The 24200-nt window shown below is 42.7% G+C and overlaps 1 protein-coding gene across 1 annotated transcript in view; it reads left to right on the top strand.

Annotated features, from left to right (window-relative positions):
• The first annotated feature begins 1426 nt into the window (after positions 1–1426).
• Positions 1427–24200, top strand: part of LOC126416969 (uncharacterized) — a 95103-nt gene continuing 72329 nt past the window's right edge. The window contains exon 1 of the mRNA XM_050084851.1: positions 1427–1550. The gene's annotated coding sequence lies outside the window, so the exon portion shown is untranslated. The remainder of the gene's footprint in view (positions 1551–24200) is intronic.

Raw genomic sequence — 24200 nt, 5'->3', positions numbered from 1 at the left:
CGAAGGGTTTTCAAGAGGTCCTCAATTTCACGATATTTGGAAACGACAATTGCAGCGAAATGCAGGAAGATCTACAGCGGATAGGCACTTGGTGCAGGGAATGTCAACTGACCCTTAACATAGACAAATGTAATGTATTGCGAATACATAGAAAGAAGGATCCTTTACTGTATGATTATATGATAGCGGAACAAACACTGGTAGCAGTTACTTCTGTAAAATATCTGGGAGTATGCGTGCGGAACGATTTGAAGTGGAACGATCATATAAAATTAATTGCTGGTAAGGCGGGTGCCAGGTTGAGATTCATTGGGAGAGTCCTTAGGAAATGTAGTCCTTCAACTAAGGAGGTGACTTACAAAACACTCGTTCGACCTATACTTGAGTATGGCTCATCAGTGTGGGATCCGTTCCAGGTCGGGTTGACAGAGGAGGTAGAGAAGATCCAAAGGAGAGCGGCGCGTTTCGTCACAGGGTTATTTGGTAAGCGTGATAGCGTTACAGAGATGTTTAGAAAACTCAAGTGGCAGACTCTGCAAGAGAGGCGCTCTGCATCGCGGTGTAGCTTGCTGTCCAGGTTTCGAGAGGGTGCGTTTGTGGATGAGGTATCGAATATATTGCTTCCCCCTACTTATACCTCCCGAGGAGATGACGAATGTAAAATTAGAGAGATTCGAGCGCGCACGGAGGCTTTCCGGCAGTCGTTCTTCCCGTGAACCAAACGCGACTGGAACAGGAAAGGGAGGTAATGACAGTGGCACGTAAAGTGCCCTCCGCCACACACCGTTGGGTGGCTTGCGGAGTATAAATGTAGATGTAGACATATAAACATATGGACTTAACTGAAAGCCAATATGGCATCTCGCGACTGAAGAGAGATGGTGTGCCTGTGACATAGGTGGTGTGCTTCCGTCTCATTGGTCTCCGTTCAAACCCACGTTCAGAATATCTGACCTGCTAGATATTCCTCTGTATGTTCGGAAAGACTCAGCGATGTCTTTTTTCCACACCATGACGTCAGAAACTCGGCACACTCAACCGTTCTAATGCACGGTCCGTGTGCTGACGGCTTAACGCCCTCGTGCCGAGAAAAGGTACCATTCCAATTAGGGCGAAAAGAAAGGAGAAGGAAATTATCGCGGCACTTCTTCCCCTAATTCTCAAGATACCCTGAATACGCACCCCTGCACCTCACGCTAGACAGTACACGTTGCGAATCGAGGTCCACTTCGCGCACCAGCTCCAGCGCCACGGCGGCCGGCGGGGGAAGCGGGCGGAACTATTTTGGCGGCGGCGTGGCCGTGGCGCTCCCGCTCCCCTCTGCCGCCCTTGGGCCAGCCGGGCGCCGCAGAGCACACACCGCAGACGCCCCCGCGTCGCGCCAGCCACAGACTCCCTTCCAGTCGCTGCTCGCCTCGCGCCACGCTCTCTCGCTCAGATTGCCCTCGTCGCGATAACCGCAGCGCACGCCGCCGGCCGAACCACGAGAAGCAGAGCCATCTCTCGCGGCCGTGTGCACTAGGACAACAGTGACGCGGCATCCGGCAGAGGTAAGGTCAAGGACCGCGCCTTATGACGTTTTTACCCGACAGGGATTGCCATTCATTCCTTCTACTCTTCCGGGCAGTTTCTTCATCGTACATAATCCATATCGAGAAGCAATGAGTGCGCCTCTAAGGACGACATTGTGACCTGAATCTATGAATTGAAACTTATTTGTGTTGTATTGTAGTGTATGTTAACCGGGGACCTAGAAACGACGGAGAGGCTCCGTCCCCGCCGTAGCCGCAGTAGTCCACAACCCCACGACGACTACCGCAGTCCACTTCACCCCTCTGCCGCCCCACACCGAACCCAGGGTTATTGTGCGGTTCGGCCCCCGGTGGACCCCTCAGAGAACGTCTCACACCAGACGAGTGTAACCCTTATGTTTGCGTGGTAGAGTAATGGTGGTGTACGCGTACGTGGAGAACTTGTTTGCGCAGCAATCGCCGACATAGTGTAACTGAGGCGGAATAAGGGGAACCAGCCCGCATTCGCCGAGGCAGATGAAAAACCACCTAAAAACCATCCACAGACGGGCCGGTTCACCGGACCTCGACACAAATCCGCCGGGCGGATTCGTGCCGGGGACCAGGCGCTCCTTCCCGCCCGGAAAGCCGTGCGTTAGACCGCATGGCCAACCGGGCGGGCGGAACTTATTTACTGATTTACTGAAACCGTTCAGTTCCTACACCGCGTTTCGGAGGTTTAAACCACCATCATCGCATGGATTTACGTTACTTACGGTAAAAAGACGTATATGTAGGTAAAAAGACGTATATGTACTGGGTGTTTCACAATTATTTATATTACACACTTCTAGAGGATGTAGGAGGGACTTACAAGGGAACCTCCCCGTCACAACCCCCGCTCCCCCCTCACCCATATTTCCTGGTAAGATGACCCAGTGGAAAATCCGTCACAGCGTAAACACAGATCAGTCATGAAAACAGAAAGAAAGTGCACTAAACTGTGAAGTAAGAAGCAAAATCAAAACACTGAACGGCCCAAGCTCAAAATGTGCAACATCCAGCGGAGTTGTTTAGCGGCGGCGTTATGTTTCTGTAGTTACAGTGTTGGACTGCGGACGGGGAGATCCGTATTCCAATTTGCCTCGTAACTTATTTACTTATTTTTTGCCGGCCGCTGTGGCCGAGCGGCTCTAGGCGCTTCAGTCCGGAACCGCGCTGCTTTTACGGTCGCAGGTTCGAATCCTGCCTCGGGCATGGATGTGTGTGATCTCCTTAGGTTAGTTAGGTTTAAGTAGTTCTAAGTCTAGGGGACTGATGACCTCCCATAGTGCTCGGAGCCATTTGAACCATTTGAACTTATTTTTTCTTCACGAAATTATGAACTGTCCGTCCGGTCATCGATGTGTCTGCTGTATTCAAATTAGTGTCTGTGACATGGCTTAACGTCCGTTAGCAGCAGCGATGTGTAAAGAACGAACGTCCACATGTACGTACGTCCTAATTGTTCTACACAACTACCACATGTTATGACTCTTGCATTCCGTTTTGGAAGTTTTGACTCTTGAATTCCTTTATTGTAACATAGTTCACACACGTTTTCATTTCTGTGAGAGGTATATGCGACATCTCGCTTGATCTCACTATTCATCATATTTACTTTTGAAGGTAATATATTCTTACCACATGACTCATATTCTACAACCAATGTATAGTATGACTACAGAGAAAAAAAGTTTTCGTAAGGACATTGAAAATAAAAAGAACACACAAGAAACTTTCAGTCAAATGCGTACAGTCGTTTTATTTATATTATTGTATCTACAATTGTGAGAAGTATCATGTGTAACCTATGGAACATTGCACGAACCAGATTAATATTCGAAATAGAAACAAGGAAAACAATAATTATTGTCACATACGGACTTGTAATGAACGCCGAATTTTGGCAAATGCATAGTTTTTTCCATGAGTCTATTGCAAAACAAACTTGATTTACATTCATAAACGGCTTTCGGTCGTCACACAGTTTCGTGGCGTACCACACAAACCTATTGTTAGAATTACGTGTGAATGAAAAAAGAAGCACCAATAGTGAGATTCGATGCGTACAGCTTGCATCTATGAAACTATTCGCTCGGCTGCGGACTCATTGAATATTGGCGACCACACGAAGCATTACAAGTACGCGTACAATTTTCAAATACGATTTTTTCGAAAACGGTTGAGAGTTGCGTGTTCCTGTTTACGTATGTTGAAGCCCTAGTAGTGCCCAACAAACACTGTCAGTATCAATCAAATTGGCGAGGGGAAGTTCGTACGATCCCCTTGTTAGCCTTAGTTTCTCCAGTTCTAACAAGGGAAACTGCCCATCGCATCCCCTTAGTTTCAGTGGTAAGATAACCCAGTGGATAGCCCGTCAAAAACTGGACACAGATCAAGCATGAAAAACAGGGTGTACTGAACTGTTGAAAAAAGAAGCAAAACAGAAACAGTGAACGGGCGGTTCAACCTAAAGATTTGCAACGTGGAGCGAAATGCAAAAACCACGGCGTTATGGTTGTGCGGTCATGGTGTTGGAGTGCCAAGCAAAAGGTCCGTGTTCAAATCTCCCTGGAGGCCCTTTTTTTTCACAAATTTAGAAACTGTCTGCCCAGTCACTGACGTGTCTTCTTTTTCTATAGTCTTGCCATTGTCGTTCTATACGGTGGTTATAGAATATGAGGCGTGTGGTAAAAATATATTATCATCGCATGTAAATGTGATGAATAGTGAGAGCAGGCGAGATGCCACATAGAATTCTCATACAAATGTAAACAACAAATGAATGGATGTGATATACGTTACAACAAAGGAATTCAAGAGTCAAAACTTCCAAAACGGAACGCAAGAGTCATAACATGGGGTACTCGTGTAGAACAAGTAGCAGGTACGTACGTGTGCAGGTCCCTTGACTGCACATCGCTGTTGCAGACGAACTTTACACCACGATAAAGACACAAATCTGGATGCAGCGAATAGACACGTCAATGACGGAAATGGATTGTTCATACGTTTGTGAAAAATATACCGTGACCAGTCAAGCTCGAACCATGGCTGTTAAAACAAGCTCAATATTGATCTTCATCTTGGACCATTCATTGTTTCCATTTTGCTTTTTTTTCACAGATCAGCCAGCACCTTCCTGTTTTCATGCTTGATCTACGTTTATGAGGGGGTTGCGATGGGGAGTTAACCTTGTAAGCAGTACACAGGGCAACAAGTTTCCTCCAGCGAACTCGATCACCTGGCAGTTTTTCAGCTTCCTCTCAGTTCATGTCCACGCACTGAAGGTCCTCTGTAAAAGTTCGTTCCCAGGTGTTACAAATTCTTCCTCTACTTCTGTGTCCATTAGTTGGTTTCCACAACAGTACTGATTTGGGGAGTCTTCCATCTTTCATGTGTAAAACATGCCCTGCAAGCTTAAGTCTTCTTTGAAAACGATTTTTTGCATATCACTTCTTAGCACAATTCATCTCTTGAAACGTGGTCGCGATAACTGATCTTTAGAATTCGTCTTAATCATCGTTGGTGAAAAACATTGAGCTCGTGTGCTGATTTTACTGACTTTTCCGGGTCCCATATGCGTATATTGCCACCAGTAGCATGATACAGGAGTACAGCCGAAGTTTTGTTGACGTAGTTATAAGAGTACAACTACCATACGGATCGCAGCCGTTGGAAGTCTGCAGAAGCTGTCCCAGTTATGTTGCTGATATCTGCATCTACGTCGCTGTTATTGCAGATAACGCTGCCAAGATATGGAACTGCTCAACATCCTTTAGTACCTTGTGTTGCACTACAATTTTGAGTATATAAAGTTCAGTTCCAGTTTTTGTTTGTTGCTCAAGTCAAATGTTTATCCTTCCATAGTCCAAGCCTGTGCTTTGTCTCTTACTCACAGTATAGCCTAACCTAAAATGTTCGCATTTAAACCTGATGCACATCCATAAATAGCTTTTTTTTAAATTCTCGGTTCCAGAATTGCATTACTTTTTTTGTACGAAGATACTTCTTCGTAAGATACTTCAAACGGTGTCATTGTCGATTAGCTAGTTTCACCCTCTTGGATATTATCAAGTAACATTACACAACAAATATGTTATAAGAGTCAATTTGCCAGATGCCGTAATCGGGACAGATCAACATGTAACAGCGTCACCCGTTGAATGGCGTAGTAACGTACAATAACAAATACCAGGTACCACACCGCGTCTAGTCACTATTCCAGTAAGCAAGTATAATACGTTAAAAAACTCATCGTATGTCTTGAAATAAAAATGCACATGATGTGGGCGAGGTATTAAAATAAAATGGCCCAGTGAGGGCGACAATGCGTAACTGCCAATGAAATGAGGTGTCTGTGTCAAATAAAACAATTTGTTGTCGGATAATATCTTCGTACAAGTCGGCTTCGTTTCTTTTTCTTTCACCAAACGAGGGGGTGGAGTGGTAAGACATTAACCTCGTGTTCCTTTCAGAGCAATCCGCATTTAGATTTTTCGTGGTTTCCCTACAACGCTTGAAGTACATGTCCACGAATCCGCAGTCCGAGTCTGTGCTTTGTCTCTTACGATTTCGTTGCCGGTGCAGCGTTAAACTCCTCAGTCAGCGTCAGCTTTGTGAAAGGTTACAATTATCGTTCACTTGATATGAATAAATTTTTCCGTGTTTCCCTCCTTTGTCACACAGCAACCGAGATGGTGTAGTTGCCAAGATGCTGGACCCGAAGTCTTGCTATTTAGGTTTAGGCTGTCCTTGATTTCCCTGACGCACTTACTGTGTATCTGTGGATGGTTCCGTGATCGGTTTACTGCTCCATCCTTATCCATTCGAGTTGGTGCTCAATCTCTTAACGCAGCTGTCGCCACAGAAATTTCTGTTCAGCTTTTCATGTTATTTAGACAATGGTTAAAGGTGGAATAGGCTCAGATCGGAGAAACTAATTTAAATGGAAATTAAACACCAATAACGCTAAGAAAAGTTCAGTATTTTCAGAAGTTAAGGAATGAACTAAAATTTGGGTAACGTATCTCTTGACCCTTCAGCGTTAGCCTAAATGAATGTTGTAAACATTTAGAAAGCACGCTTATATCGTCGTGCACGTCGGAATAAGCTTTCTTGCTCTCCTTCACCCTACTATTTGCAGCAAAAGCTGGCTGCTCATTTCTTCCGAAATGAGCAAATTACTTCTCCCTTGGCAGCGCAGTCTGCATATCGAAGAATTAATTTCTATGTTTTTGTTTAATAGATACTTGATCCCTGCCTTACAGCCGAAGTGGCCGTGCGGTTAAAGGCGCTGCAGTCTGGAACCGCAAGACCGCTACGGTCGCAGGTTCGAATCCTGCCTCGGGCATGGGTGTTTGTGATGTCCTTAGGTTAGTTAGGTTTAACTAGTTCTAAGTTCTAGGGGACTAATGACCTCAGCAGTTGAGTCCCATAGTGCTCAGAGCCATTTGAACCATTTGAACCTGCCTTACAACGTAAGATTTAATGCCAGACAGCTGTAGCGTCATACTGCTCTGTAAAAATGCTCGGCCGCATAACCTTAGTGCAGTTTATCAAAGACAGCAAAAGTGGGGCAACTGAAAATTGGGTTGCTTGATAAATCTGTCGAAGGAGTAGGCACAAACACAAACCATGAACAATATTTCCGCTATGAGGTAGGTACCTACCAGAATTCGAACCGCATCTCTAGCAAAGTTATGCGAAATCTACCGCTTCCGAAATTCAGCATGCGTATGTGCGAAACAACCCACTACGTCCTTCAATTACGCACAAGCACACCTCTCTGGACTACGAATGTTCAGCTGCTCTCGCGTTGTTTGGCTCTCGCCGCCCGTAACATCGTTATCTAAAGAACGTAGTTTGCTTTACTTGCTTGTATTTTCCCTGTCCGTTCAGAGCTGTAGCCTGATACAGCGGCAAGTGGCGACAATTAACGATGCGTATAACTGTATTTCTGAATGAATCCACTACTTGCGTGACTTGGAGTTGGCTGCGTGCAATGGTATGGAAGTCTGATGACGCTAACGAAATGTGTGCTTAGGTGCTAGAAGACTCTTTACAGATTATGGGAAGAAATATTCGGGAAATGATAATAGAAATTTTACTTTCCCAGTATACAATGTGTTCCACGAGGAACGGTCTGTTTTCAGGAATATGACAGGAGCAAACATATACAGTAAATAACCAGTGACAAAATTCAAGTCGTGTCACATTGTCGCGAATGTGAAGATTGTGGACACTGTATGTGAAATGGGTACAAGTTTTCCGCATGTAGTGTTCGCGCTGGAAGTTCAAATGTTCAGATGGCTCTAAGCACTATGGGACTTAACATCTGAGGTCATCAGTCCCCTCGGCTTAGAACCACTTAAACCTAACTAACCTAAGGACATCACACACAACCATGCCCGAGGCAGGATTCGAACTTGCGACCGTAGCAGCAGCGCGGTTCCGGACTGAAGCGCCTAGAACCGCTCGGCCACAGCGGCGCTGGATGTGGCCTTGCGGTGTTGGCAGGACTACGCTGCACCATTTCAACAAGGTGCTACTGTTCCTGCATAGATTGTTGAACTATAAGCTCAGAAGAAAAATTGGAACTTGAAAGAATACTTGTTTCACGCAATGCGCTGAAAACTCCGGCAATTCGCTTGGGAATTCGAGATGTCGGAAAGCGCCGACGGTATTGTTCAACTGCAGCAGAAGCACTGCCGTCGCAGGAGCCGTAAACCTACATCCTATCTGCATACTCTTTATTAGTCTAGATGTGTAGCAAAACGTCAAAGAAGCTGTATCGGAAAGACACATACGTGCGCGCCACTAGCTAAAAACAAATGTACATTAAATGTGTTCTATCTCGGAAATTATTCGAAATAGGACAAAGGTACATATGAAGTTTTTTGCTTCAAATGAGTGTTCCTGTCATATCACTGAATAATTATCATTCCTCTGGTACATCCTGTATATGTAGATGATGATATTCTCTTTAGCTTCTTACCTACAGTTTAAGTGTAACAGTACAGATTGCATCAAAACTGTCTGTTGGCTGGTCGTAACAGCTAGTGATAGCTAGTGACGTTCGTGCTTGATAGAGGTGGCTTGGATCCGAAATCACCCAAAATGTGCCCTTTCTTCTATCTTTCATTGTCTTATTTCTTGATTATAATTAATTTGGATTACGTAACCCAGTCAAAAATTAGAAATTCTTTGTGAAATTAAGAACGAAAGAAAAATACCGGCCCGAAAGCAATTCTGTATGCTCCTTTAAAGATTTCAGAAAAATCGCTACATTATTTGACACAAAGTCTGCAAGGAAGTGAATTTAACATCTACTACAGCTGTATTAAATTTCATAATTGTTCCTAAATTCACTGTTGTTATAAGTAAAAGTAACGTAAATGTATTGTCACGTGACTGATAGAATCTTCAGTTCCCTGAAAAAGTCTCCTGTAAGATGTTTGGATGTCAATTTTGCATGAACTTTGCACTGATAGCTTCTACGTCTATACTCTACAAACCACTGTGAAGTAGATTAAAAAGGTTTTTGGGATAATTGCATTGACGAAGAAGATTATGTTGCAGGACAGCACTGATTAAAAGTGTGTGCTCAGAATTCTGTCTTCAAGTCAATAGAGGTTTCAAAGCAGGCAGAACAGAGATTTTTGACTAATGTAGCCACAGGAAAGTGCCATCTCTATAAATTATCCATCTGGAAGCCTAGGAATGTTAAACACGGAGTTTAATTTAGTGTATGCCCATTGATCTCTACATTTGGCACCAGTAGGTCATTTTCATTCGTTTGGAGTTGCATAACATGAGTTTCTATAAGACTGATAGTTACATTGTTTGCTGCAAATCAGTTATACGCCTGTTGTACTATTCTCCAGGATTTGTATGGTGTAGATGTGTTTGGCCCCATACCAGCGTAAATGCTTCATCAGCAGTTGTCATCGTTTTGTAATAGCCCTCCAAAGATAATTCATGTAAGTCAAGAACAGAAGAGAGACAAATTCTGAACCTTGAGATACACCGCATTTAGTATTTCCCGACTTTGAATTTGGTTTTGATCGTATGGAATCATTTTAATGTAACCCTATGCTTTCAATCAGCAAGTGCTGCTCTTCTGTGAAGCCCGCTTGTGTAAATAAGAACGTGTATTTCTCCATACTGGATGTACGCAGTACAAAGCAAAACTTTACAAACACATCCTCGTGAACGTTGGTTCTAGATTACTCAGGCCCTACAACAAATAAATACACAATTGTCCGAATTTCAAACGTAAAAGTTACAGCATGTTTTCCCACAAGAAGGGTAGCAGAAGTGATCCGCAAAACCATCGTTAAATATCTTCGACATCCATCTATTGTGGAATATTAGCGTATTCTGATTTCAGATGTAATAAGGTATCTCAAATGCGGTTATCTCCTAGATGTCAAAAAGCATCGATTCCGAAAACATCTCACATGAGATACTGAAAGTCATCGGTCAAGGCAGTTATGTAGATGCAGTGTTTCTTGACTACCGAAAAGTATGTGACACAGTACCACACCTATGCTTATTATCAAAAGTACGATCGTATGAGCAAGAGAGGTAGCTCAGTGGTTAGTTCCATGGATTCGCATTCGATTTCCCTTTCGACGTGCAGCAGCAAAGTATGATGGAGTCTCTGTTTTATATTAGCGACCTTGCAGGCAATATTAATGGCAACCTCAGACTTTTCGCTAATATGGTGGTTATCTTTAATGAAGTATTATTGTAGAAATGCTGCACAAATATTCCGTTACATCTTAATAACTATGCACTTCACAAAACGGAGAAACGTAGTAATCTATGACTACAGTCCAGTGATGGAATCCGTCAACTCACACAAATAAAAATTTGTAACGAAATGAAATATATAAATTGTACAGGCTTGGTCGTAGGTAAAGCAAGCGGTAGTAGGTTGTAGGGCAATGCAGTTAGTCTACAAAGGACCTGCGACCCGTCATAGAATGTTGCTCAGGTATGGCCACCCATAACAAAAAGGACGAACGGAGAATACTGATTGTATACAAGAAGGTCAGCACGAATGGTCACAGATTTTTGACCGTAGTGAGGAATCTATGAAGGGTGTTCAGTAAGTAATTTAACACTTTTTGTCGGTTAATTTCGGTTGAAAAAATGTGGGAGATCGTGAAATATTCCCGCTACAATCCCCTAAACCTTTATGAAGTTACGATAATGGCGGCGCTATGTTTAGCCTTCAGAATGGTATCTGTAACGGAGGTGAGCTCCAAGTAGAGAGCTGTCACTGAGTTTCTTTTGTGGGAAAACCAGCGCATCACAGATATTCATAAGAGCTTGCAGAATGTCTACGGAGATCTGTTAATGAACAAAAGCACGGTGGGCCGTTGGGCGAGGCATCTGTCATCATCGCAACAAGGTCGTGCAGACCTGTTCGATCTACCCATTTAGTAAGTCTATGGATTTACCACGTGCCAGCCGGCCGCGTACAGCTGTGACTCCTGCAATGTTGGAACGAGCGGACGCTCTCTTTCGAGGCGATCGATGGATCACAATCAAAAACTTCGCTGATCAACTGGACGTCTCTGTTGCTAGTGCTGACACAATCGCCAACCAGTTGGGGTACTCAGAGCCTAACAGAAGACCGTAAACAGCAACGAAGGACCATCTGTGCGGAAATACTGGCGCGTTAAGAGGCTGATAGCGACAATTTTTTTGTCGACAGTCATCACAGGCGATGATAAGTGGGTTCGTCGCCTCGAACCGGAAACGAAACCGCAAGCCATGGAGTGGTGCCACACCTCCTCCGAAGAAAAATTTCCGTTCAGCCCCATGAGACGGTGAAGCCATGGCGACGGTCTCCTGGGACTCTGAAGGGGTTATTCTGTTTGACGTTTTCCGCAAAGAAACGACTTCAGCATGTTCGTCGCCACAAAAACGCAAAGGAACTTCGCCTTCTCCATGTTTGCGAAAGGCCTCACAAAGGTCTGCGCTCCCGAGAGGAGTTCAAAAAACTTCGTTGGACTGTTCTTCCTCACCCTACAGCCCGGATTTCGCACTTTCCGACTTCCACCTGTTCGACCCAAACAAGGACAGACTCCTTGGGAAGCATTACGTGGGTGATGGGGAGGTTATTGATGCAGCAAGACGTTGATTCCGACAACGACCATTAGAGTGGGTCCATCTGGGCCTGCAGGCCCTCTTAGTAAGGTGGCGTAAGCCGTCGCACTGGAGGAAGATTACGATGAAAAATAAGGTTTTGTAGCCGAAAGAGTGGGTAAATTGGCTGTATTGGAGTCCTGATAAAACTAACGTGCTTTCAAAAAAAAAAAAAAAAAAAAAAGTTGCATTACTTACTGAACGACCTCGTAGGAATGTACTACAGCCACCTACGTATCACTCCCGAAGGGATCGGGAAGAGGAAATTAGATTAGTTATAGAGCGCACAGAGGTGTTCAAGCTATCATTCAAATGGCTCTGAGCACTATGGGACTTAACATCTATGGTCATCAGTCCCCTAGAACTTAGAACTACTTAAACCTAACTAACCTAAGGACAGCACACAACACCCAGCCATCACGAGGCAGAGAAAATCCCTGGCCCCGCCGGGAATCGAACCCGGGAACCCGGGCGCGGGAAGCGCGAACGTCAAGCTATCATTCTTCCCATGCATCATACGCTAATGATATGGGAAGAAGCCCTAAGTGGTAGAATGGTAGGTATGCTAAGCGCCCCACTGTGGTTTGCAGTTGTAGATTTACCGCGTTCATATCCATCAGACAACACCTTATGACGGTTGTGATAAGAACGGCTAAGCGTTTCCATTCCAAATGTATTACCTGGAACAGTCGTAAACCATGTAATCCGCAGATGAATAGGTAAGAAAGGAGTAATAATAAACCTGTGATTAACCGAAAATTTCTAGTTGTCACACGTGCCTCGAGAAACTGTGACTACGCCGTTGCAGGTAATTGACGTGATATCAAGTCTTCAGGTTCTGTAGTCCATTTCGCGGAATTATTTGTTATTGATTTAGATCTAGTAAATTTTTCTCAGATCTCTGTGGGGTGCCCACAAAAGTGTCGGTGGGACAGAACTTCGGTAACGCGGCTCTAGGCTGTTTCTGTGTTTGACTTTTGTTTTGCCTTTGCCATAACAAAATCAATGAAATAGCAAATCGCTATCGGTGATACCAAGTTTTATTTGTTACTCTCTTAAAACGAAAGTACCATGAAACAAGCGTACATACGGCTTGTGGCGAGAAACGGCGGCCGGCCGAGGTGGCCGAGCGGTTCTAGGCGCTACAGTCTGGAACCGCGCAACCGCTACGGTCGCAGGTTAGAATCATTCCTCGGCAATGTATGTGTGTGATGTCCTTAGGTGAGTTAGGTTTAAGTAGTTCTGAGTTCTAGGGGAGTGATGACCTCAGAAGTTAAGCCCTTTGAACCATTTGAGAAACGGCGTCACCAATTATATCTGATTACGCTCTGCATGCAGTGACTTAAACAACGCCTTCAGTCACAAATTTTCGTGTTTTATTAAGTACACGATGCATTTCGGAATACAGTCACGTTTGAAGCTGCAAAATATGGATAAAATTAAATTAAAGCCTTAGCTGGTCTCTCACCGGCGTAACCTCCCTCTTGGCATATGCCAGTCGTTTTCTGTCTGTCCAACAACAAACGAGTATATCCGTCAAACTCTAAAGACTCCATGCTTTCTTCATCCCAATCCATTTTCGTTTTCTTTCCTCCATCCCATAAGCTAGCCTTACCCCGCTATGTCTCGGTGTTCTCACTGTCGGTCAGCTTCTTCTTCAGATTTTATTCCTTATGTTTCTGTTAGATGTCGTTTCTCAAATTCGACGAAAACATAATGAGGAAATTGTTAAAAAGTTTAATTAGACTGGCATTTCTGAAATACAATGTATTTATTACTATATCTAATATTATTATTACCAGATTATTATTATGAAATTGATTATTATTTACTGCTCATGTTATTATGCGTACTGTAATGATTGCTATACTATTTGTAAGCATTATACTTCTAGCTGCCAGTATGATACCATTATGTGAGACTATGTGAACTTTCGTTATACCGTGTGGATTTCCAGTTCTTATAGTAGTGTGCTCTTTACGGAATCTCGGTGAAAGTTACCAATCCGACTTAGATGTGACTGCTGTGCGTATCAACTTTATGCCTAGGTTTTATATATGAATTTCTAATACAGAATATTTAACAATCTTTTAACTGTAGGTTAACCAGACCAACGTTTACATACGTACCTGTGTAGGATTCTTGCGTCATGACTGGACTAATCACGGAATATGAAGTGTACCTATTTACTGCTACGAATACAGAAAAACACAAGGTTTCTTTAACACAGTACTCTGAATGCGATAGTATGTTTGGTCTAACAACTGTAACGCAGAGACATACAGGATAAACATAGGCTGTGGCTGAAGGCAGTCTGAATCTGTGCAAAATGAATAAGCACTCACTGTTCCTTAAATGCACTAAGAATGATGTGGATTACCAGCAACGTATCTGTAATCTGCAGTGCATACCTACCTTGATTATAATCATCTGCAACAAGATGAGCTGGGAGCAATTACATTGCTTTTGATATTACAAATAAATCTCGCGCGTAAGACAAGCGCCTTTAAACCATTTATTAATAATCGGATCACGCAAGCTGCAGTGCGTGTCCAAATAATAGTATTTAAAAACTTTTAAACCGGTAAATGGGATGTGAAGGTCAGTGAGAGATAATTGGAAAACTATTGCTATTTAGTTGTGTATTAACCATGAGCGACTAACACAAACAGAATCCATATTAATGATAACGTTATCAGTTACTGTAATTTGGATATAAAACAGAAAGCTTACGAAGTGAACACCTGAAAAATTCCTCTTACATTCAGTGCTTTCAAAAGGAAGAGGCAAAGAGGCTTTCCTGAGTTCATGCATGTACTGTAATGAGGTGCTCAAACCGACAGTGTCCTTATAGTCAAAACACAAGATACAATATTAAAAACAAAACAAAAACTGAAAACAACCCATAAACAGGCGAAAGCGTTTGATGCAATACTAAGGCACGCGAACGCATAGCCAGATATTACCACACTGCATATGTTCCAAACCGCGGCAACTGCATTCCGAAGTCAATGCTCCACAGCAACACGGCTAAGACATGTCCAGTTCTACCAACGCTCGATAAAATAATGCTAACCAGGGCGGACTGACTACGCTGCAATATAAACGTCAGTATCCAAAGTGTCTCCTCTGTACAAGTTATCCGAAAGTACACCGTCTCTGGCAAATATTACAAACAAATCCACCACCTCTCATGTTACAGAAACCTTACACATCTACTGCTTATGTACTTCACGTATTGTATAGGGGGGGGGGGGGGGGGGGGGATCAAAAATTTTCTGTTTGAGGACGATGCTGCAGCGTACAGGTAACCCATCGCGACGCCGATGGGTGTATGTAAGCACCGACATGTAGGTAAGGGATTAGTGTTGCCTTCGAAACCTTTTTATCGCCCCTTATAATATTAACTTATTAAGAATATCTGGTTAGATGTAAGTGACGGCCGTAAGCTCTAATATTACCAAGTGAAATAAATGCATAAATAAATAAATATACAAGTATAAGTATCCGTGATGATATACGTACATTGACTCGTGGAATGAGTTATTCTGCTTAGGAGATTGCGGGTATCCGTTATCTCACGACTCCATTGTGTTTCGCGGTAAACAGTAGTGTAAAGGACTATTATAAATATGTGCCCTGACGTCACGGGAAGTTTATGTTTGCGATACTGTTCCACCAATCTCTTTTTTACACACAGTCTGTGTTCCGCGCCAAAGTATTTCTGGAACGAGCTGTGTACCTGCCCACCGCTGCAGGGCTGCGCCTGCTCTTGAGAAGTCAGTTTGCACTGTTTGCCATACATTCTTCGGCTTCTACCACAAACCACTCTGTCCTCTATTCCCCCAAGCCGAAATATATGATGTTATGGTTCAACTGAACGCCACGTTCGTAGTGTGGTTTACTCTAGATGTTTACTCTGCTCTTTTACTCTATCTCTGTCTCTCCCTCTTCTCCTGTAGCGTAGAAAAGGCTCTCCACGAAGAACTATAGAGCTAATGGTGCTCAGTCGGACACAGCCGTCTTAGGATAATAAGACTCGAGGGCTATTATCGAGTTATCTTGCACAAATTTATGTGGTCATCTAACAACTCATATTAGCGTGCTATCTGAAAACATTTCAAGTCATCATTCAGGAAGCAGGTACGGATTCCAATCCAATCGTCGCTACAGAACATTCTCTTTGCGTTAATTCTTACAATTTTTAGAACGGAACCTAAACCTGTGATGTAAATTCATGCATATGTGCAGCAATTAAATATCAGCAGCTCTGAAGACTGGGGTTCGGCGCGGGTCGAGTTCACAGGCTTAAATCAAATGACAGGCCCATATAAACGTGTAGTCTTCAATTTATTCGTCGTAAATTACGTTGAGGTGCATACCAACTGAAGCACAGGTCGATTGAGTCTTCCCACTTGTAAAGAAATCAAAGTAAATGAGGAAAACTTAGGAGATTATAAAATTGTAAGTGGCAATTCTCGCTGTTCTTATTTTTATTGCGTACATGTGCGATCAACAGATGCAAAAATCTCTTAAAGCACTAGCCAATGAGAACCAATACAGCAGATTGTCAAATGGTTCAAATGGCTCTGAGCACTATAAGACTTAACTTCTGAGGTCATCAGTACCCTAGAACTCAGAACTACTTAAACCTAACTAACCTAAGGACATCAGACACATCCATGCCCGAGGCAGGATTCGAACCTGCGACCGTAGCGGTCGCGCGTTTCCATACTGTAGCGCCTAGAACTGCTCGGCCACTAAGGCCGGCCAATACGGTAGACTGTAGCCTAAATAATGCTTCACTATGAAAGAGACTGACTTCAGACAAAAGCAGAAACACGTAATAACATGTGACGCCTTAAGTGTGACGGCATCTAACAGTTCATTCTTCAAATACAGCATGTATAGGAAAGTGAAACATTGGGAGTAATATTAGGACGCCGAGATCAATCCGAAATAAAAGATAATATTCACGACACCTGGTTTTTCTCTGAATAATACCATGTCAATATTTTGCAGTCATGACTTATTGAACTGATGTTTCGGTAGTATTCACATGTGTCGGCGCCTGTCTTCTTTGGAACTGAAATTATTGCATTCTTCCTGAAGTGTGAGGCTATTTCGCCTGTGTCATATATCTTCCACACTGGGTGGAATAATTTTGTCATGGCTGTTTCTCCCAAATATCTCAGTAGATCTGAGGAACCCTCTTTCCACTTAGGTCTTTCAGTGCCCCCTTGCCGAAAAAAGTGTACGTTACTGATACATCGGCTACAGCCTTCACGTCTAGCTGACTTGTCGGCTGAACGAGTAGTAAAAGGGAACAATGGTAGAGGCAGACAACGACCAGAAAACGCAGAACAGATTGGGAGGATGTTAGGCATAGCAGTTGCGTAGACATGGAGATTTTAGCGCAATATACGAAAAAAATGGATGACAGCATGAAACCAGTAAACAGACTGTTGACTTAAAAGAAACTTAGTAGTTTACGTTTCAGTTACCTCAGATTGCGTTTTGTTATTGAATGAGAATCTTAAATACTAAATTTATTGCACGAAATATGCAGAAATCTGATACCGTTCTCACTTTATATGTTTTCATTATTGTTTGCATTTTTTGATGTCCCTTTCTCTTTAAACGCGAATTAAGAGAGGCATAATAAACTTCCACTCGTCAGTGATAATGTTTTATTTTATATGGTGGAACATTCAGTACAGTTAGTATTATCTGCTGTGTACTGCAGAAATATCCAAGTGGATCTGCACCTCGTGTCTATTTGGTACACAAACTGGCTATTAGATCTTACTATACAGAAATATGTAAGCGATCAATGAGTCACAGGTGAACTCAGTCATATCAAAACGAAAGAAACACTGAATGGAATGACTGGTCGAGATATGAAGTAGAACTATGACGTTGGTTCGGTTGAGCGTAAAGCAAATAAAAAACTACTATTAAGTGATGGGATAATGGAAATCTGCAGACTGTCTACGAAGGGGAGTGGCTACGAAATACTTGTGTAACCGATCATTAAAAATGTTATTATGAACAAACTCTATGAATAATGTGGTACATATGTGTGAATTTATGCGTGATGTAGGATGTACAGTACCTTGAGAAAGTAGGGAAAAAAAATGACTTCAGGGAAAGAGGCAGGATGATACATTCATAACATCACACCCAAATCTATGTAAATTCCCAGAGAATTCGATGGAGGTAATAAACTCCCTGAGAAACGTTGTGCAAAGCATGCAGAAACGCGATAGTTGCAGTACTTTGTTATTTAAATCAATAGTTGCGTTATTTAAGTCAGAATACGTATTCAGTTGGACCAACGTGGAACGTCGAGCGTATTGAAAGAAGGGCAACCCGAAAAGTTATAGGTTAATTTCACTGGCGGGAGAGCGCAATACAAATACAAAACAAACTCAGCTCGCAGGTAATACGTGTAGGATGCATAGCACTTCACAGTAATCTACGTACTTGGGAAATTCCAAAAACTGATCAGAGCAGAATCTACAAATATTCTTCAGAGTCCTACATGTCGCTTTGGTAGAGCCTACGAAGAGCAAATTAGACTAATAACAGCTCGCACAAAGGCACGTAGATAATTATTTTTACCTCGCTCTGCTCATGAATGGCACTGATAAGAAACAAATAAAGTGTATCATCTTCCATAATGGTAATGATTTGCAGAATATACACACCCTTCTCGCAATAAGGAAATACCTTGTGCACCGAGAATACATTTTTAATTTGCAACTACATCAATAACAGACTGAGGCTGTTTGCATGAAGTTAACTCTATCCACTTAGACCTACTCTGCAGTAATATCTGACTGCGCTCGCTCTCCCGTAGACCTCACAATCGATGCGGCTCATGTGGCTTTGGGAATCCCTAGGGACGACTGTTCTCTCTACCGACCATTCGGCCATGTACACCCCTCGCTACCTGACCCTCCGGCCGACGAATTTATCAAAGCCTCTCTGGTGTCAGGCATTTCTACCTGCGAAGCCTGCACAGGACCACCATGCCCCATGCGTGCCAGACTGTCAAGCGAGAAACCATTACTGAAGCAACAAAACCAATACCTAACTTGGCGTTGGGCACGCCAAGTCCAATTCAGGAACGATGGCGGTTCCTGCAGTTCGCGTCACGGAAGGGTATTATATTGTTGCAGGTTCCAAGCACAGTTGCGGTAAATTTTTTATTGGCTTTTCGGTCTTGCGGCTATATTCATTTACATACACTTTTTAACCTTTAGTAAGAGTACTTTAGACAAAAGCAAAGGAACTTAACCTGGACAATTATCTATTCCTCACAGTGCTCTCCGAAATCTTAATTCAGTGAGTGAACTCATGAGTGGAAATGAAAACTAAATTATCTGATAGGTATACTCAGGCTGATAAATTCGTATACGACGTACGCGGACCTCTCCGCAAATAGAACAGTTTTCCCAGGTGTTGACCTTAGTCAAACGGATAAAAAATCTATTTTCATACTTTCATATGCAAGAAATATTCCAAAATGGGACGCATATAAGATGTAGATTTCATGATAAACTCAATGTAACAACGAAAGAGGCAAAAAAAAAAAAAAAAAAAGAAAAAAGAAAAGAAAAACATCTTCGGAGATTGCAGCAGTCTGTCTGTGAACCAGTTGTCATAATACTTAAGACTCCGTTGATGGCTAAACGACGAAATTCTTCGCACGTGAGTAAAAAGTACTCGTAGTAACTGAAATATAAGTACGACTATACGAGGAAGGAACTGCTCCTTTATGAAGTACCAGAGCAAAGAGAAAATTGCGCGAGGGATTATGGACGACCTAATGCTTCTTGTAAAACTGTAAACTAATCATATACGCGCAAATGCCGTCCAGTATTCATAGATTTCTTGGTCACCAAACTGTTACACCGTCGTGACAGACGAAGTGTAACAATGACAAATTCTGTAATTTTCAGGTCTTTGTAGAACAGACACAGATCGAGGGTTCGATAAGTAACATTGGCTTTATGTCATTCAGACCACTGTTGTCCAATTACATACTGCGGTGCGAGACCTGAAGATGACCTGCAGGGCAAGTCAAAACCGGTAGTAATTAATAAAACAAACTGTGATTCAGATGATGTTTTTTCATTTATTATAACAAATGAGATCATGGATCCAAAGACATGGCGTAAATTACATTAGGGCACATTTTACAAGGGTAGCTTTGTTATATTTTTAAGCGCGTGTATTCTATATTTATTAAAGTAATAGTTTTCATTGTTTACAAGATGTAGACCGTCCATTACTTCTGCTTGGTTTCCCCTTTTTCTAGAAATCTGAAGATGGTCACCACTGACCGAAATCGATAGTCTGAGGACGAAGTTTCTAATCTTAGACCGGAATAAAAGAAACAAATTCTACACTTCCTGGATCACTGTTTTTATCCGTGTCGTCGTTGCAGCTTGCAAGAAGACAAAAAATTGCACTTGCTTCCATTGAAATTTGGATGTGGTGTCTTTGGTTGAATTTTTCCTTGTATCCCTGTTTTGTTTTTGTGAAATTTATCGGCGGGAGTCGCTAATAGCCAACTGCAGGCGATTTCATGAACTGTTAACACTGTATGTATTCCGGTCCAGTGGTCGGATGTCGGAATCTTCTGGGGAATATTTAGACAGCTGCAGGGTTTTAAGTTACCGACTTCAGACTTCCAGAGTAGCAAGACGTTAAACCCTGTCTCACGTGTCAAAGCGAGGCTGGCAACTCTTGTATGTATTGATCTCAGAGGCACACACCTACAGAGCATTAGTTCTGCTCAGCCAATAAACGCTTCAGCTGAATACGTGGACCTATACGTCCCATAATTTGTCTCGAGTGCCGCACAGCGTTAATAAGCCCTTTTTTACACTAGCGACTTTCTGGTCAAATTCGACTACTCGAAGTGTGTGCGCTCCTTATAAAGCAGCAGCCAACTACGACACGAGTGTGCCTATAACGTCAATGATCTATACAGATTGTGCCGAGTGTGAATTTCTAAATTTGTGAGTGTGCTGCGTGCTGTGAACGTTCATAAACAAGGGACTAGGTGCCGTCTGCTAGCATCAGAGGTTAAACTTTTGTGATCGAGCTCATTCACATTGGCCGCAGCTCGCGGTCTTGCGCTCTCGCTTCCCGCGCACGGGGTCCTGGGTTCGATTCCCGGCAAGGTCAGGGGTTTTACCTGCCTCGAGATGACTGGGTGTTGTTGTGTCGTCTCCATCATCATCATTCATCCCCATTACGGTTGGAGCAAGGCAAAAGCAAACCACCTCCGCTACGCCTAGTCGACGGTGCGGGTATCTTGCATCGTCCCCCATGTTCCTCGTAGTATGGGACATCATCATGATTCACATCAAAGAAATGGATTCTGTGCTTTTGTGTCTTGTACGGCAAGAAAGGAAGAATGAATTGATTGTTGGTGTTAATAACGATCATCCTCCTTTACCTCCTCTACATTACTGCAGATGACGTGTCACTGAGCACATTTGTTCTGTGCATGCAGTACACGTGAAGCGCCTAGTTGTTTCCACTGCATAGTGTGGAATATGGAGGTTCTGTTATAGTTCGCCGGCCCGTGTGGCAGTGCGGTTCTAGATGCTTCAGTCTGGAACCGCGTGACCACTACGGTCGCAGGTTCGAATCCTGCCTCAGACATGGATGTGTGTGATGTCCTTAGGTTAGGTTAGGTTTAAGTAGTTCTAAGCTCTAGGGAACTGATGACCACAGATGTTAAGTCCCATAGTGCTCAGAGCCATTTGAACCATTTTTTTATTATAGTTCACTAACCTGCTGTCTTCAATTTGATGTCCCCAGCGCAGGAAACAGCAAGCAGGTCGTAGGTTCTGTATCTTGAGGCTGAAACCGACTTTTAGAGAGGTTCTGTTCTGAAATAATGTATCACTTCTTTGGGATGCCACTCCCGTATTTTAATATAGCCACACGAGAAGATTCAAATGGCTCTGAGCACTATGGGGCTTAACTTCTGAGGTCATCAGTTCCCTAGAACTTAGAACTACTTAAACCTAACTAACCTAAGGACATCACACACATCCATGACCGAGGCAGGATTCGAACCTTTCACCATAGCGGTCGCGCGGTTCCAGAGTGTAGCGCCTAGAACCGCTCGACCACACGAGAAGAATACATGATCTTAATACAAACACCTTCTGATATAGCAAAGTACATGATCAAACACAATGTTTACGAAAATTTGTCTTTACACTATTTGTGGCACGTGTCTGTGCCTCATGACTACCGGAGTGAATCTTTTAATACTGAATACTGGCAAACACATTCTGCGACAGACAACATGTCTGCTCTTCTCGACTGCCTAATTCAGAACGACGAACAGGAACTTAAATAAAAGTTGGAAACACATCCTACGACAGACAACATGTCTGTTCTTCTCGACTGCCTAATCCAGAGTGACGAACAGTCCGACTCCGAAACACTTCGCTCGCCATACCAGAGAAGGCTTGACCCGAACGCTTCTGAAGTGCTTCGACTGTAATTTCGTCAGTCTTTTGTTTTTTATTTAAATTGTTTTTAATAATTCTAAAATGACTGATTGATAGTCAGCTGTTGAGAGATATTTATATTAAAAAGTGAAGTCATTCCAATGAGTAGTTTAACTAATAATAATAACTATACTTTAACGTTTTGGCGCCCTTGCTCCGAACACAGCAGCCGATCACAGAACAGTAGCATTATGCAGGCTGTCTTTCTCACGGCAATGTTACTGAATCTATCATGTTTCACAGGCACCTCACACCACATTTCGTTATCTATATACTTCTTGCATCTCCACTGCTCTGGGAACAGCTTCTTGGAGCCTAATTTGATGGCTGACTAAGCCAGAAATAACACACTTCTTAATCATTATTGAGTTGTTTGCTTAGTTTCTGTGAGACACTGAGAATATACAAAACATTCTGGTATTTTTTCCTATTACTGTTCTCGCACGAAGGAAACGAAATGTCTGAAGCCAAATTATATTTACCGCGTTACAGAGAAAACATCTACAGTGTGGATAAATAAGAACGTAAAAAGACCAGCGGAAAAATGCTCCTATCGGAGCGCAAAAATAACCATTATTTTCTGTTTGTTTTAAAAGACTCTGACTTCAAAGTGGGGTACCAGCTGCCGCAGTCTACTTTCCTAACCTTTAAAAATTTTCCCATAGATTTTGGCATATGAACAGATTCGCGTTTTTTTAACGTGCAGTTGACTTCAGACTCCTACAAGCTCCCATAACTGTAAGTCACACCCACTAGTCCATCGCTGTATGTCGCTCATACACATCCACTTCCAGTTGCCCTTTCTCACTCACTCATTCAGCCCACTCACTGTCATTATCTCTTTGTGTCTCCCTGTGAATGTCTCCTGTGTCACAGCGACAGTCCGCTTCGTCCTGTCTCACTACTACAGTTTCTTTTCACTGTCACTATCTCTCTCTTGCTCTCTCTTACTGCAATATCTCATTCCTGCCTTTGCTGTTGCTACAGTTCCCTCTCACTGTCACTATCTCTCTCTTCTTCATTGTTACTGTCATATCCACTGTCTCTTATTAACACTGGTTCTCACCCACGTCCACGTTTTCTGTCACTGTCAGCTAAGTTCTACTGCCACTATGTCCTTCGCTTTCTCTCACACTGCCATTGTCTCCTTTGCTCTTTCTATAACACAACCACTACCTGCTATCTTCCAATATTTATTACTTTTCCATCTATTTGCCACTGCCACTGTCTTCTTTTCTCTCAGTATAAAAAGCACAAACATGTTTGCATGACAAAATTTTTGGGAAAATTTTCAAAAATGCCGAGGAAAATAGGCTGAGGCAGCTGGACTCTAATTTTCAGTTGGAGTCTTTTAAAATAAACAGAAACTTATTCGATTTTTTTGTTCTCCGAGAGGACCATTTTTCCACTGGTTCCCTTCTTTTCCCCGCTGAATAGCACATGTAACTCATGTGAAAAGAAATGTATTGGTCAGTAAAATTTAGATAGTTTACTTAAGTGAAGTTGAAATAACGCACAACTAATTTTACAACTCAGACCAGATTTTACGTGCAAAATTCTAGAGCATGTGGTTCCCATATGATAACGGAGACACTTTACAGCATATTTCTCCGTGCTACATCACTTTATAAACTACATTTTCGACTCACATTGGATTTTACATGCGTGTTTTACGTGTACAAGTAAGGTAACTTTGAACCTCTGTGTCTCGGAAACTGATAAGGATATACAGAAAATATTGGATATCGTTCAAGACAAATCTTAGCAACATATCGTAAAAATTACGGACTTCGCTGTGCATATCCGTCTCGGAATCCGCGGATGGGTTTTGGTGCCCAACAAACACGGCTTTTTGAGAACGGGGAGATGGCTCTTGTAGATAAATGCTTAGAGAATATACCGTTATAATTTGAACAATTTGCTGCGATTGTTTATTATT

Source organism: Schistocerca serialis, chromosome 8 (assembly GCF_023864345.2).
Source record: "Schistocerca serialis cubense isolate TAMUIC-IGC-003099 chromosome 8, iqSchSeri2.2, whole genome shotgun sequence".
Lineage (NCBI taxonomy): Eukaryota > Metazoa > Arthropoda > Insecta > Orthoptera > Acrididae > Schistocerca > Schistocerca serialis.
The sequence above is the reverse complement of the archived record's forward strand: the minus strand, read 5'-3'. Positions and strand labels throughout refer to the sequence as shown.